Source organism: Amyelois transitella, chromosome 5, assembly GCF_032362555.1.
Source record: "Amyelois transitella isolate CPQ chromosome 5, ilAmyTran1.1, whole genome shotgun sequence".
In the NCBI taxonomy this organism is placed as follows: Eukaryota; Metazoa; Arthropoda; class Insecta; order Lepidoptera; family Pyralidae; genus Amyelois; species Amyelois transitella.
This window is the reverse complement of record NC_083508.1, coordinates 1709928-1727216: the sequence shown is the minus strand read 5'-3', so window position 1 is coordinate 1727216 and position 17289 is coordinate 1709928. Positions and strand designations below refer to the sequence as shown.

At 37.5% G+C, this 17289-nt stretch overlaps 1 protein-coding gene across 3 annotated transcripts in view; it reads left to right on the top strand.

Annotated features, from left to right (window-relative positions):
- LOC106138439 (protein outspread) overlaps window positions 1-17289 on the top strand; it is a 290023-nt gene that overhangs the window by 238884 nt on the left and 33850 nt on the right. The gene's annotated exons all lie outside the window — the stretch shown is intronic.

Below are 17289 nucleotides of genomic sequence, written 5' to 3'. Positions count from 1 at the left end.
AAAACAGTACAGAGGTAAAAACAAAACGGCGATGATGTGAAGAGAAGAGATTATGTATTGCGCGCCATCTTTGCTAGTTAAATAGGCCAGTAATAAAACAAACACGCTTATACTATAACCCAAATATTTTGCGCCGACGACGCTTTTGTTGACTTCTACGTATTGGGACTACGGGGTCACATATCATGTTGCTGAAATCTGACCCGCTGGTCCACCAAGTATCGTAACTGGCACGTTATGTCTGAAATAGACATACATACATATCACGTCTATATCCCTTGCGGGGTAGAGAGAGCCAACAGTCTTGAAAAGACTGATAGGCCACGTTCAGCTATTTGGCTTTAAGATGGAATTGAGATTCAAATAGGGACAGGTTGCTAGCCCATCGCCTAAAAGAAGAAGTGGTTGTTAAGTCCTTGAAAAGTGGATAGGATCCTGCCAGCTTTGATTTTTTTGATTACATTTACTTCTTAAATTTACCTCTGAAGCCTAAATCTAGATTACCTTAATCAAGCTTGTTAAATAATGAGTTATGTATTTAACTCATTATTTAACAAGACAATCTTAATGTTTAACTCGATACCTTTTCACCACTGTTGTAATCAAAAACATTCATATTGTAGGATGTTTTGTACTAAATTACAAAAGCGTCTATCGTTGACCAATAGTCAAGTAAGACAACATTTTATTGCAATATCTTCTAACGTCTTTATCTCTTACTAGACAGTCCCTGATATTGAAGACCAGATTTAGCTGGATGACTTAGAGATGATGTGCCGTGTGGCTCCCGGCACCAATACAAAAAAGAATAGGACCACTCCATCTCTTTTCCATGGATGTCGTAAAAGGCGACTAAGGGATAGGCTTACAAACTTGGGATTCTTTTTTAGGCGATAAGCTAGCAACGTGTCACTAATTGAATCTCAATTCTATCGTCAAGCCAAATAGCTGAACGTGGCCATTCAGTCTTTCCAAGACTGTTGGCTCTGTCTACCCCGCAAGGGATATAGACGTGACCATATGCATGTATGTATGTACTTAGAGATAGTCACCAAAACCGCTAGCAACCAATCAAATACTAATGTTTGATAGCCTTGCAAGACTACAAATGGTTTACGTCGTCTAGCTACTTATGATACAAAACAGGACACAGTCACGCCAAGACAGGTTTGGAACGCGTCACGCTCGCCTATCCACATTGTACCCGTGCCACGGTCTCATTCCAACAGGACTTCGCACAAAAACCGGGAGCCACATCCTGCGTATGCGCACCCACCACCTTTGTTGTTTCTTTGGATCATAGCATTGCAACATTGTGATTTTACTGAACTAGTTTCACCATTGTTTTATCAGGATTTAAAACAAGTGTGAATTTTTAAAAGTTTTTTTGTGAAACCGGTTATGCTGGTATGACTTGAAAAATGATAGTTAAGGTGGTAAATATAATACGTGTTCTGATATTCGGATTCTTCTGCCGCAAGTTTATTTTTCCTGCTGGTTTTCTCCTAGATCTTAAATTTAAGACATCCACCCATTACTCTCCGTTCTTATGATTAAACGAATAATTTTTCACTATTCACTCATTTTTTTTCTTAGTATAACGATATTATGCTTCTTTAATAGTTGGTCTAAATATTTTTTACCCACAAATTTAATATATGTTATTTCTTTCTTCTTCACTACTCTGCGATCGAATCTCTCCATAGCGTGTGAACACTACGGCCGTTTCATTAACCCAATTTGACCCTTCCCAAGTTCCAGATGAAACTAATTTATCAATTGCCAGTAATCGCGAACCCGATACAGCTGCGAGATCTGTTCTTAATATGGAAGTCGTAATTAGACCACAATTGTCCTACTTTCGTGACTCTGGGTCATGTCACACTCAAAATCATTTGTGGCTTAACTTTCAACCGTCTTGCCTAGGAATTATGGTATATGCATTTTTTGCAATTTTGTACACGTGATAAATTAAACATTCGTGCTTTTGATACATCCATAATGGTTTAAAACAACCCATACATTGTATCTCAATTTGTTAACAAAAATATAGATATACAATTTTAACGGTGAGTTGCAATTGATCAAATTATATGGATAGTTTAGACAAACATGCTTAATTCCAATCAGTATAACGCAAAATACCGGACGGTGCAAATATAAACACGAGAAGACGAGGAAAAGATAGTAATATCTGCGCAGGAGGCGAAACATTGCTATTATCATCCTGATGAGACTACACCAGTTAAAGTGGCTGAGATAAGTGTAGAAAGCGGCGTGTGCGCAAATCGCTCGCATTTCGAGATAACCATACCCTTGGCAGCTCAACACTTCCTATAATAATATCTAGACGGAAGGAAAGACTTAATTAATGCCTGCGTCAATCAGGCTTATGATGTTATTAGAGAAGTAATCAACTGAATAGCTGAGATAATCGCTGTAACTCAATTAACTTTCTTAGACGTGGTTACGTGCTATCTGATATATATAAAGCCTGCACTGGTAATGTATTAATTTAGTTTGACCTTCAGTTAGACCGTGTTTATATGCGACCTTGGGCTTCTCCTCCGAGGACGCATCTTTTCTGACCTGTGTGACCCCTTAAACAAAGAAACCTCATCCAGGTTACAAGCCTGACAAAATTGATTTTTCGTTTTAGTTCAATTTTGCTCTTATGTTGGCATTTTGTTTCAGGATAATTGGCCAGGCCTTTGCGGACGTATAGAATACAATGCAAATAATCTTTATTGCCCATAAAAAAAACACATATGTAGTAGAAACATACATTATGAATATGTTGAGCAAAGGCGGACTTATCGCTAAGCAATCTCTTCCAGCCAACCTTTGGGTAGTAAAAGGTAAAATCCTGGAACCGGCATGATGTATACATATATATATAATGTATAGGAAGGCTATTCAAGCAAATTGACCAGAGTGTACAATTAGGTTGTGCGTGTGAAAGGCTGCGTGTTTTGTAATGAGGCGAGTAAGCTCTAGATTATCGTATTTCGTCGCCATGTTGAAGGAAATAGCTTTGTACCTTAGTCTTCAATTTGAGGTCGATGTGTACCGCGAACGAAGTGTTAAACTCCATTCATCATCTTCGACCTGGTTGGGTCTATACTTTTTCACTCTGGTTTTAATGAGTCAGTTTTTCGCACGAAGCGACTCCCGTCTGACCTCCGCAACCTCTCAGGATAACCTAACCCATTATAAATTATGGTTACACATCTTGTTGCCTAAAACTGCAGGTTTCCCCATGATGTTATCCCACAAGGGACTTCCCATAAGGGATATAATAGATTAAACTACATAAAAGGCTTATATCTGATATTAAATTGACGACCATGATTCTCAGTCAGTTGCTTTTGCGCTATATGGTTTTATTGCTTCCCAGTATGTCACTGGTGATCTGCGCAAGGGCACAGCTATGTGTTTTCTATCGAATTCCTTGGAAACTTGGCAATTATCATGGTTGACTAATTGCTACAGGCGTCCCCTGTTACAAGTTGTCAATACTTTCTCGGAGATTACAGCATTCTCATGGAAGTAAGGGGTTACACACATGTTATTGGAGGAATAATTATTATACTAACGTGTGGACGACTATATGGAAAGTTTTAGAACTTGTGGAAAACCAAAGAGAAAATATAGATTTGATAGCGTAGAGAGAATTATGAAAAATAAACGGAGTTCCATCGACTCTGGTTCGTCCTCAAGAACCTCACCCAACTAGGAACAATCTAGTTGATAAAATGTGCAGGCTTTCTTATGATATTTTTCCTCACGTGAAGACCATCAGTTAGCAATAAACTTAACATTCGTAACGATTTGTAGGGAAGCATGGAAAATGACCTGAGTCTTTTGCTCAGCAAAGAGTGAGGCACCAAAAACTTAAACGGTCTTTGTGGCGCAGCGGTAGTGCGCTTGTCTATTTCACAGTAGGCCCTGGGTTCGAATCCCGATCAGAGCATAATGAGAAAAGAACTTTCTCTTATAGGCTCGGGTCTGTGATGTTTATTTATATAAGTATTTACTATTATAATACAGTATCGTTGAGTTAGTATCTCGTAACACAAGTCTCGAACTTCTGTGTTACTTATATATCCCGTATTTCCTAAAAAAATACTAATAATTCATCTATTACATCTAGTGATGACATCAACAGTGTACTCCAGTTTTATTACCCAGACGGCAGATTGAACCCAGATGTGAAACAATCGGGCTATTTTGGCCCCAATCTGGTGTTCCCGAGAATTGGAAGTGGGGCACAGACGAATAAACTTCCAGCGAATGGGAATTACTCGGAATATGGCGATTCATCATCTTTGATGTGGATGTTGTGAGAATTTGGAGCAATCAAGTTATTAAGGCGATTTTACATAACATTTTGAGACAAAGCTTGGTGGATAGGTATTAAGCCAGGGTTACACTTATCAATTTGTTCTTATTTGCATTTAATCTTTGCATTTGCATCTTTTTAAATATGGAAGTGGAAGGTTTAAGAAAAAGGAGAAGACCGGAAAGGAGATGGTTGGACAGCGTAAAGGATAATGTGAGGAGAGGGGGTGACCAGTGAGATGCCAAGTAAGAGAAGTAATTGGAAAAAACTAACATACTGTGCCGACCCCACGTAAATAATGGGAAAAGGTTACGACAAAGGAGAAGATTTTCTTTTCAGTGAAGATATTTAAACGAACGAACGAATAAATCGATTTTTGATTAATGTGTCTTTTCTACAAATGACTTTACTGTCATCTCGGTACTTAGCAAATTTTAATGTAAATCAAACAAGCCCTAGTTATCCATGGTTAAACCCCTTGGATAGCCCGTGTAAATAGGGCCTATCCTGCGGGGAGCGTAACCGAAAAGAAAAGTATGAGAAAAAGGAAATGGAAAAATATGATATTATTCAAGGCTAGACGACCGTATAACTAGGCAGTTTAAAAGTACTCACCAACATCCACCGTGCAGAAGAAATCCTCGCAGTGAGGCTGACCAGGGCTCTGGGAGGCTTCTAAGTTCTGCCGGCCGGCTATTGTAAAGTCCTTGAATAACACTGATGACACCAATTGTCTGTATGTCCACTTCACAAATCGAAGTAGTATAATGACTAACGACTCAATAAAACTCATAAATTAACAGTTCCAGTCGAAGATCAATTAAAAGAACGGAGAAGAGAAAAATTCGGAAGATTCCGACATAAGAGATTTTTACATAATGTTTTTAAAAAGAAAAACAACACACTATCGCTCATGTGGCCAGTCAGGCGCTAACCAAAGAGGCCTTCCGCATTAGGTTTTAGAAGGAGGTACCTCGCCACTACCTAGATGGTGCTAGCCTTGAATGAAAAACCTAAAGATATGGATAAATAAAAATAAAAATGAAAAGATGGGACATATCGGTCCAACCATTCTCCCCGGCTTGGAAGTTCAAAGAACTTTCAAAGAAAAGTATGTTGGAATATAGGTATTAATTATTGGAATATATGATGAGAGAGAACGTGGCTAAACCGAGAGACAATTCAACAATTAACGTAATTTAAAAATAATATTTTTAGGTAAATGTATTAAAGTTATTTATTGAGTTTATAAATGATAACATTCAACAGCCGGTCTTTTATAACACCATATTTTGTTTTTAACTAAGGCAACTCTGATTGTTTCATCATTGCCCGGATATAATTTTATGATTAAACCTATAGGCCAAGCAAATGGAGCGAAGTGAATGAGATGAGACCCGAAATAAGTATTACTTTTTTTAAGTTTAAATCTTAGGACAGTTCTAGAATCTAATATCCCGAACTTTAGTTTTAGAAGGTAAATAATTAAACCGAAACAAAGAAGTTTATCAGATTTGATTAACTTTATATGCTTATAGAAAAGGACACTGTGAACGACACGTTGTAAAAGTATTTCACATATTAAATGTGCCTTAATATTTATAACTGACACCTTCTATTTGAAACGCAATATATAAACCGTAGTACGCAAAAGTTTCTCCCAGGAAGAAAAACGTTTAGAGAACTCATACAATACGAGCGATTCATTTTGATAAGTTAAAACATTGACTTTGAGTTCAGGTAAAGAATCCATATTTGGTGGGTTGATAAACCATGGAAGATAATTCCACCACAAGCTATTGGAAAGCAATAATTCAGCATATAGTATGACTGGGGTATTTACACCTTGAACATCGAATGAGCGAGCTACAATAGAGAGGATATTCCTCTTAGTACATTTATCATGTACATCGCAAACAGTAACAAACAACTTGTCATCACCAGGCTCCCACGCGAGACCTAACACCTTGGAAAAATTCCCCCCATTAGAAATATTCACCGTACTTCGGTGAAACTCAGGTAAGTGGGACAACAGCTCAGAAGAGTTGCTAGTCGACTTGACAAGGTCGAAAGATCCTGCCTTAAAAAGGGAAACCAATTGTTTGGACAAAGAAACTGCAATTTTATCATTAGGCACTGAATAAACTAAATCGTCTATATGAAGCCTACTCTTAGAAGCAGCGACTGCTTCAGGAAACTCATGAGACGTACCTTCGGCTAACTGCTTAACAGTTCTCATAGTGAGATAAAGGCTTGACTTAAGTCCAAAAGGTAAAGGACTGAATTGAAAAGTATGAGTAGGTTCGTTCTCATTGAATCGAAACAAAATACGCCAATATTTCCGATCATTTTCGGGATTTTTAATTTGTAAATACATTTGTTTCACATCAGCCGTCATAGCTATTGGAAACAATCGAAAATCAATAAGTAGTAAAAATAAGTCCGCCTGCAAATTAGGGCCAACGTAAAGGATATCATTCAGAGAAAGACCAGTATGTGTTTTAACGGTTGGATCCAAAACTATACGAGGCATAGGCTTGTCTTCCCGAATAACTGCGTGGTGAGGAATGTAATAGCCCTCAACATTTAAAGAAGATTGGGGAACTTCAGATAAATAATCATTATTGATGTAATCATAAATTACAGAATTGTAATTTTCCCTCAACCCGGGAGTATGTTTAAATTTTCCCTCTAAAGCCATAAATCGACGAAGAGCAATAGCCCTTGAATTACCTAATTCTGAAGGCGTGCGACAGAACGGCAGAGAAACGGAATAGCGACCACACTCGTCACGTGACACTGAAGATGTGAACAAATTCTCACATTCAGTTTCTTCTGGACTTAAATATTTAGTCTGCGGTATCTCCTCTAACTCCCTAAATTTCTGAAGGACATCATTAAGAGCGAACCCAGTGAACGAAGTAACACAGGATGTTTTGGGTACATCACCCATTAAAACATAACCAAAGGTAGTCAATATAGCGGGTGGTGCGCTAGTGCCTGATTCAACTCTGTCACCTAGGTAAATATAGGGGAATAGCTGAGCGCCAAGGATTAAGTGTATATCCCCGGGAATGTTCCAGGTAAGGTCAGCCAAACAAATATTTTCTAAATGAGTAAAATCAGATTTATCAATAAAACAGGATGGCAATTCATCCGTAAGACAATCAACAACTAATGCACTAATTCGGTATGACTGTTTGCTGTCTACACGAGACTCTATATTTAAAACAACATGCCCATGAATAGGACGCGTTGACATACCAATTCCCTTAACAAAAGAATTACTTAATGGAATTATTGGTAAGTTCAATAATTTGCAAGTGTCGGTTGTTATAAGGTTATTCATTGAAGCATTATCAATCAAGCAACGAATCAACATCTTACTCGCATCCCTACCCTTAGCGTAGACCTGTGCCGTAGCTAGCAAAATAGCGCTCGAATGCACTTTAGCATTAAAAGACATCGAAGCGGCATCGGTAAACAAAGATGACGTCACAGGGGCGGGTTGATACGGCGGGTTCTGCGCGCCAACGGCGGAGTTCATACTCAGGTTCGAAACATTCTCTACGACCTGACAAGCGGGCCGCTGACTAGTGCACGCGCACTCGACTCGAGATGAAGAATCAGTTTTACCGACTTGCGAAGTTTGGAAATGAGTTTTGCTTTTAATAGCATTTTGCTCAGAATTATGTACTCTATCGAAATGCAACAAAGTATGGTGTCGCTTGTTACATAATCCGCAAACAGCTGACGAATTACAATTGGAAACAGTGTGGTTTAATCCACAACAGTTAACACAACCGTTCTTAGATTTAATAAAATCATATCTACTTTTAGGTGAATCTAAATTGCGGAAAGATGAACAGTGATACAACGCATGCTTATTGCCATGACAACAAGGGCATTTCTCAAGTGACACGGAATCAACAGTGTTGTCACTATGAGACAACAACGTGTACGTATTCTTCTTACGCGAGTTATTAGAAGACTGAGAAAGAGGTTTATTGACGTTCGAATTTTTAGAGCTTAAATTATTTGAACGTTGTAATATTTTAACTTGATCACGAATAAATGTAATTAAGTCGTCAGAGGACGGTATTTCTTTCTCACGTACCGATAACTCGAAAGCTTGTACAGATTGGGTGTCTAAATTACGTAATGCACAATTAAGGAAAATAAAATCAGACAATTCCGAAATCCCTAACTGTTTTAATGCTAATATAGAAGCAGAGTATTTCTCAATGAATATCTCTAAGCTCTGTGCAGTATAAGAAGTATTTTTCAAATCAAAAATATTAGACAAATAATGTGCACCTAGCGTGCGTTTATCTTGGTATCGTTTAACTAAGCTATCCCATATTATTCTATAGGTTTCGCCAGTAGGTACGATTCCGGCCGTGATTTTGAGGGCGTTGTGCGTTAATTTACCTATTAAATATTGCACCCGCTGAGAATCTGACAATTGAGTATTATTATGTATGTTAGATTTAAATGACTCATAAAAAATAGGCCAGTTCTCAGTGCTTCCATCGAAACTAGGGATCTCAACGGCAGGAAGTTTAATATGAGTTTTATGGTTACATTTTGATACCGTGGGCTCTTTGACCTTTACCTCGTCATTTACGTTATTACGAACACGTTTGATACGACAGTACAAATCGTCAAAGACGGCCAACTCTTGATAATTAGGAACAAATTTAGGGTTTTCTTCCAGCATTAGCAAATTGAGTCTATCGATTATTTTTTCAAAATTACCACGCAAATCGTCAATTGTCTCTGACGTGGCCATGAAACTTTCACAGGATTTTAATGTATAACTAGTAACCTTCTTTGAAAGTTCAAATATATCACTAATACGGGAAAAAAGCATTTGTTTTTTAGAATTCAAAAGGGAAATTTCGGGATTATTCTCCATTACATCGGATAAAGCCATTATGGAGATAGAAATGAAATAAATGAAGTCTTGTGGTATTTCACAAAACCAATTAATAATTATTAGTGATTATTTCGGTATGAAACAATATCAGAAAACCGAAAATAACGTTAAGGGGATATGCTAAAAATTATGCAATTATGATAAATAATTTTATAATAGGTATGGCGACAGGTGAAATCCCTTTATTGAATTTCCGTACCAATAATTACGTACGAATACCCAACTAGGTATTTCCTACCTAATACGCATAAATAATCCTAATTAGAATAATATTAAATAAAGATGGTATAGTATTAAAATGAGAAAATGCTAATAATTATGCACTTTCTTTGGAAAACAAAATGGCGGTCGCCCTAACGAATTTACGTGCCAATTATAGTTACGCACTGTATTTCAAAAGATTGACCTAAACCAGTTCGTATCCGTACTCGAATGGACCAAATAAAAATAATGGATAGCCCGTGTAAATAGGGCCTATCCTGCGGGGAGCGTAACCGAAAAGAAAAGTATGAGAAAAAGGAAATGGAAAAATATGATATTATTCAAGGCTAGACGACCGTATAACTAGGCAGTTTAAAAGTACTCACCAACATCCACCGTGCAGAAGAAATCCTCGCAGTGAGGCTGACCAGGGCTCTGGGAGGCTTCTAAGTTCTGCCGGCCGGCTATTGTAAAGTCCTTGAATAACACTGATGACACCAATTGTCTGTATGTCCACTTCACAAATCGAAGTAGTATAATGACTAACGACTCAATAAAACTCATAAATTAACAGTTCCAGTCGAAGATCAATTAAAAGAACGGAGAAGAGAAAAATTCGGAAGATTCCGACATAAGAGATTTTTACATAATGTTTTTAAAAAGAAAAACAACACACTATCGCTCATGTGGCCAGTCAGGCGCTAACCAAAGAGGCCTTCCGCATTAGGTTTTAGAAGGAGGTACCTCGCCACTACCTAGATGGTGCTAGCCTTGAATGAAAAACCTAAAGATATGGGTAAATAAAAATAAAAATGAAAAGATGGGACATATCGGTCCAACCACCCCTATTATTTTTTACAATAAGCTCTTATTATTTATACAAATAGATCCGAAATAGAGGGACGCGTATTCCCGAGATAGTATATTATTTTAAAGACCATTTTTTGGATCTAAGTATGACGAGTGAGTGCATAAAGCAAAACCACTTGTACCATTTTTTTTTCATATATATAATTACGTTATAAAAAATCTTGTACGGTCGCGTTCATAATTGCAGTCATAGTTCGCAAAACTTTATAGCTTGCAGTCACCGCTGTCACTCACACATTCACACAAATAACACAATAAACAACAAGCGGTTAAGCGTTGGGTAACGCGCCATCAAGAAGAGGGTAGTGTAAAAAGTCGACCGCTCAGCGACCGTCGTCCGCTAATCAACACAGCGACACGCCACACAGCGGAGATCCATGGTGGAACAGTACGAAAATAATGGCTTCATACCGACCAGAACATTTGCGGAACAGTTCGACACATCAGTGGTTACTGTTCGTCGAGTTTGCACCGTGAGGGACTATTCCACAGACAGCCAGCAAGAAAGCCGTATTTATCCGAAATAAATAAGCAAAAACATTTAGAATTTGCTCGGCAGTATTTGGATTTTGACTGGAACACGGCGATATTTACGGACAAAAAGTTCGTTTACGTCATCGCAACACGGTAGGCTTCATTTATGGCGAAGAAATGCAACTCGGTATGAAGAAAAAAATATTGTGCCAAATGTGGAGTCTGGACGCATATCTGTAAATATGTCTGGCTGGATGAGTGCTGCTGGACCTGGGGAACAGGTGTAGATAGCAGGATGCGCTACAGCTGCTCATTATGTGCAAGTGCTGCAAGAAACCATGTTACCAACTGTGCGGTGTATTTATCCGATTGATGATATGCAATATCATTTGTGCAAGACAACTACCCTGTGTATCGAGTCCATATAGTGCGTGAAAGGTTCTGCCAGTTTATATTAAAACTACTACTTAGATAGTATTTTAAGGACAGCTTCAATATCTTTTCTTTATGAAAACGAATAATTAAGCTGTAACCTTAATAACAGGAGATAGGTAAATTAGTGTAATATGCTGTATGTATACCTTTATTATAATCAGCAATATGTAAACAAAACTATAGGTAAACTGTTTCAATAAAATTTACTAATTTTAATTATTGAGTGTTTTATTTTGCTCCCTCTTGTTTAATATTTCTTGCTGATTTCCGTGTTTGAAGATACGGGTATCGTAATTCTTAGATATCAGTTAGTTAGTTAGTCAGTCAGTTACTTAGTTCAAATGGCACCTTGAAACATTAAAAATTGTCAGTAACAATATATATTTTTTTTAATAGACAGAAATTCCTTGAATAACTTCGGAATCCGCTAGTAACTAGAACAAGCGAGTGTGAGCAAGCGAGATTATCTAATATATCTTAGATCTCACTTGCACAAACGAAGTAATAAAATTGCTACCCAATAACTTTCAAAGGAACCACTACCTATGTTAGGGTCGTGTGCAGACAAACTTTCAACTTTATTGAAATGACATAAGTCTGGCAGTCGCAGGCTTCCCTCTATAGGCAAATGTTATGCAAATAATGAGAGACGACGATATCTCGATCGACAATTATCGGGCCCAGTTCGGACATCGTTGATTACCCTCTCTTTCTGTTTTGTTATGTTATATGTCATAGAATAATAAACTATTTTACTTAGTAATCATTGGTATTAAAGACCGTATTCATTTGAAGGAATATTTATTCTTTTTAAATATGCATGTGTGTGTTTACCTAGTGGAACCACAGTGCACGCTATTTTAACCCGTAAGAATTTTAAAACTATGACTGCAGATATGAACGCGATCGTACATATTGAAATGTGTGTGTGTGTAAATCAAATGGACATCGGTATGTGTGTACACAGCTTTAGTTAATCAGTAGTTTACACATTAGACATCACATTACTGGCAGTCATAAAGCCGTATGTGGCAAGAACGTGTCAAGCTACATTGACTTGTATCGGAGGAAATACTGGAGTTAAGAAAAAAAAATACTAATGTTACCACTTCATCATTAATGGGCCGATCTAACATCGTTGTCCAGACTTGAATAACAAAGAAAAACAATAGTTTTTTGACAAAATTTATAAGAGCCAACGCTGGTGCGTTTTGTAGAAATTTGCAGGCTTTCATTTGCTTTTCTTTGATTCGCTTTGATGAAAAAATGTCGCCTGTTTTGTGTCCAGGTAAAAGAAGAAACTAAACATATCCTGTCTTGACGATAATGCCTTAGCCGCCTTTTACGACATCCATGGGAAAGAGATGGAGTGGTATTCTTTTTTTTTGAGAACCACACGGCACTCAAACACAAACAGATGAGATCAATGTCAAAATTAGAAAGAAAATTAAACAATTCCATTTATTTTTTCTTACCAAGTCCAGTATCGAACAGTGCGCTAAACACACATTGTTTCCGTCCCGAAGCCGCGAACGTGTATTTGTATGTATGTACGATCGCGTTCATATCTGCAGTCATAGTTTTAAAATTCTTACGGGTTAAAATAGCGTGCACTGTGGTTCCAGTAGATACACACACACATGCATATTTAAAAAGAATAAATATTCCATCAAATGAATACGGTCTTTAATACCAATGATTACTAAGTAAAACAGTTTATTATTCTATGACATATAACAAAACAAAACAGAAAGAGACGGTAATCAACGATGGCCGAACTGGGCCCGATAATTGTCGATCGAGATATCGTCGTCTCTCATTATTTGCATAAGATTTGCCTATAGAGGGAAGCCTGCGACTGCCAGACTTATGTCAATTCGATAAGGTTGAAAGTTTGTCTGCACACGTCCCTAACATAGGTAGTGGTTCCTTTGAAAGTTAGTGGGTAGCAATTTTATTACTTCGTGTGAGCAAGTGAGATCTAAGATATATTAGATAATCTCGCTTGCTCACACTCGCTTGTTCTAGTTACTAGCGTTACTTGGATTCCGAAGTTATTCAAGGATTTTTTTTGTCTATTTAAAAAAAAATTGTGTTACTGACAATTTTTAATGTTTCAAGGTGCCATTTGAACTAAGTAACTGACTGACTAACTAACTAACTGATATCTAAGAATTACAATACCCGTGTCTTCAAACACGGAAATCAGCAAGAAATATTAAACAAGAGGGATCAAAATAAAACATTCAATAATTAAAATTAGTAAATTTTATTGAAACAGTTTACCTATAGTTTTGTTTACATATCGATGATTATATAAAGCTACACATACAGCATATTACACTAATTATATCATCTACTTATCTTCTGTTATTAAGGTTACAGCTTAATTATTCGTTTTCATAAAGAAAAGATATTGAAGCTGTCCTTAAAATACTATCTAAGTAATTAGTGGTTTTAATATAAACTGGCAGAACCTTTCACGCACTATATGGACTCGATGCACAGGGCAGTTGTCTTGCACAAATGATATTGTTGGCATATCATCAATCGGATAAATACACCGCACAGTTGGTAACATGGTTTCTTCCAGCACTTGCACATAATGAGCAGCTGTAGCGCGTCCTGCTATCCACACCTGTTCCCCAGGTCCAGCAGCACTCATCCAGCCCCACATATTTACAGATATGCGTCCAGACTCCATCTTTGGCCCAATATTTTTTCTTCATACCGAGTTGCATTTCTTCGCCATAAATGAAGCCTACCGTGTTGCGATGACGTAAACGAACTTTTCGTCCGTAAATATTGCTTTTTTCCAGTCAAAATCCAAATACTGCCGAGCAAATTCTAAATGTTTTTGCTTATTTATTTCGGATAAATACGGCTTTCTTGCTGGCTGTCTGTGGTGTAGTCCCTCACGGTGCAATCTCGACGAACAGTAACCACTGATGTGTCGAACTGTTCCGCAAATGTTCTGGTCGGTATGAAGCCATTATTTTCGTACTGATCCACCATGGATCTCCGCTGTGTGGCATGTCGCTGTGTTGATTAGCGGACGACGGCCGCTGCGCGGCGACTTTTACTTACACTACCCTCTTCTTGATGACGCGTTACCCAACGCTTTACCGCTTGTTGTTTATTGTGTTATTTGTGTGAATGTGTGAGTGACAGCGGTGAGTGCAAGCTATAAAGTTTTGCGAACTATGACTGCAATTATGAACGCGACCGTACCTCCATCCATCACTATCAGTTCAGCGACCCACAGCAATCAACTGATCTGCTAACGGTGTCCCTGATCGGCTTTTATTGTTCTACGACGAGGAGCTTGTAACTGAATGGTGTACGACTATGTTATATCACTTTAATTTGATCGGCTCTGAGTGTATATAGTTTAAATATTTGTGAAATAGTGTATCTGGGGTTTAAGTTTTAATTAAGCCTTGTTGGTTTTGCAGATCCATATTAATATTTTAGTGAGAAAAATATTTTTTTCTTCTTTTTCTTGTAGATAAATAGAAATGGGCTGCTATTGTTTTTCGAAACGCCCACGGGAGCCAAGCCGCTGATAGAAGTCTAGCCGTAAATATATCTTTAAGGAAAAGATCTTCAGCTATTGTTGGACGACAAATATGACTACTTTTTTACTTAAATCATTATTACTTTTATAAAAATGATTAAAAAGTTTTTAAGTGTTTAATAAACTACCGATAGTAGGTACAGTACTGACAAATAATTTCCAGTCATATTCAGGACAGTTTCTGCAAAATTGTGAGGGAAATCTGACACGTAGGACGAGTTTAGGAGAAAAGCGATGGAAAACATTTAATTGGTCGAAAGTAGCTATCGGTAAAAGTCACTGGTTTAATTGTCTGCCTACCTCACTGGGAGAAACTACATTATACTGTACTTATGCGTTGTCTTGGTTACATCTTGTTTATTATTATCGTTGTTATGCCAACAATCCTACTACTATCCTACTACTATTATAAAGGCGAAAGTTTGTATGGATGTATGGATGTTTGTTACTCTTTCACGCAAAAACTACTGAACCGATTACCATGAAATTTGGTATGTAGGTAGCTGAAGACCCAGAATAACACATAGGCTACTTTTTATCCCAGAGTTCCCGCGGGATTGATAGGGTTTCCATGCGGACGAAGTCGCGGGCGGCCTCTAGTTCTTTCATATATTATCATACTAGAGGCCGCCCGCGACTTCGTCCGCATGGAAACCCTATCAATCCCGCGGGAACTCTGGGATAAAAAGTAGCTTATGTGTTATTCTGGGTCTTCAGCTACCTACATACCAAATTTCATGGTAATCGGTTCAGTAGTTTTTGCGTGAAAGAGTAACAAACATCCATACAAACTTTCGCCTTTATAATAGTAGTAGGATAGGATTGTCATTACCTAAAGTAAGTTCAAATTACTTATTTAACAGTGACAGTCATGATTCCTTTTTACGGTCAGGCAAAACATCCATGGTCAAAGGCATACCCCGGGCTTCACTCCAGAGTGATGAGAATGCAACCGTTACTAAAGCCAAGAGGAAGAGAGTCATGATTCCTTTGTTTAAAATAATGATATGATATGTTTCAATAGTTTTAATGTAAGGTTCTCTTATTATTTTGAGAAACCATCTGTTCACGAAATATTCTGAGTCTGGTTTAGATTATTTATAAAAAAAATGTATTTGGACTTAATACTTAAGAACTGACTGGAAGAAATACCAAATGCGATAAGTCCGCCATTGCCAGTTTTTAATTTTTTTAGTTTTTTTAATCCCAAGAACTGTATGATAAATCATACAGTTCTTGGGATTAAAAAAACTAATCATACAGTTCTTGGGATTAAAAAAACTATTAAAAAATCTCTAAATTGCACAAAATATTTAAAAAAATATTTTGTGCAATTTAGAGTTTGCAAAACAAACAAACAAATTAATAAAAATACATACAAATCTTGCTTTCCCCTCCAGAGTAACGAATAATATAAGGAGCCAATTCCCATACATCAAGATCGCATGCTGTTAGAAAGTTCGCGGCCTTTTAAGACAAATACAGATGGAAAGGCAGACGGGCCATTAATTTCTTAGCCTGCTATCCTAAGCCTCTAACTGGTCGGTGCATCTTAAGTGTTATTACTATACAATATTAATAATTAATAATATAATATATTCTTTTTGGCGACAGGCTAGTTTGCCTAGCAACCTGTCACTATTTGATTCTCAATTCTAGCATTAAGCCAAACAGCTGAACGTGGACTATCAGTCTTTTTAAGACTGTTGGCTCTGTCTACCCCGCAAGGGATATAGACGTGACAATATGTATGTATTATATCCCATTCCACGTCATAATAAAAAGCAAAACAACGATAGTTTTCAGCGCTATAAAAATGGCGTCGCTCGTGCCATGCTACGGAGGTAGAAGGAAGAAGAAGGAGCCTGATTGCACACTGATTTTTTCATGATGGCCTATTTTCTATGATTTCTCAGCTGACTTGAAAGTCTGGGAAGCCAAAGAGACAATATACATAAGTCAAACTTAATATGTTTTTATCCTTACAATTGCCAAAGTTTTTAAGACGGTTTGACGGCCTTGGTGGCGAAGCGGTAGTACGCTTGTCTGTGACACCGGCGGTCCCGGGTTCGAATCCCGGTCAGGGCATGATGAGAAAAGAACTTTTTCTGATTGGCCTGGGTCTTGGATGTTTTTCTATATAAGTATTTATTATAAAATATAGTATCGTTGAGTTAGTATCTCGTAACGCAAGTCTCGAACTTACTTCGAGGCTAACTCAATCCGTGTAATTTGTCCCGAAAAAAATAAAAAAAAATAAAAAAGTTTTTAGGACAACTAATTTTGAAATTGCATCTATGAAACCAATCAATTTCATTCCTTCTACAAACCGTTCACTGTAAACCATCTTGGCGTAGGTATCATCATGATCACAGTAATGACAGTTCGATTCACCCACATCACGATTAGCGGCATCAAATGAAGGATTATGGCCCTATCGTGCATTATGAG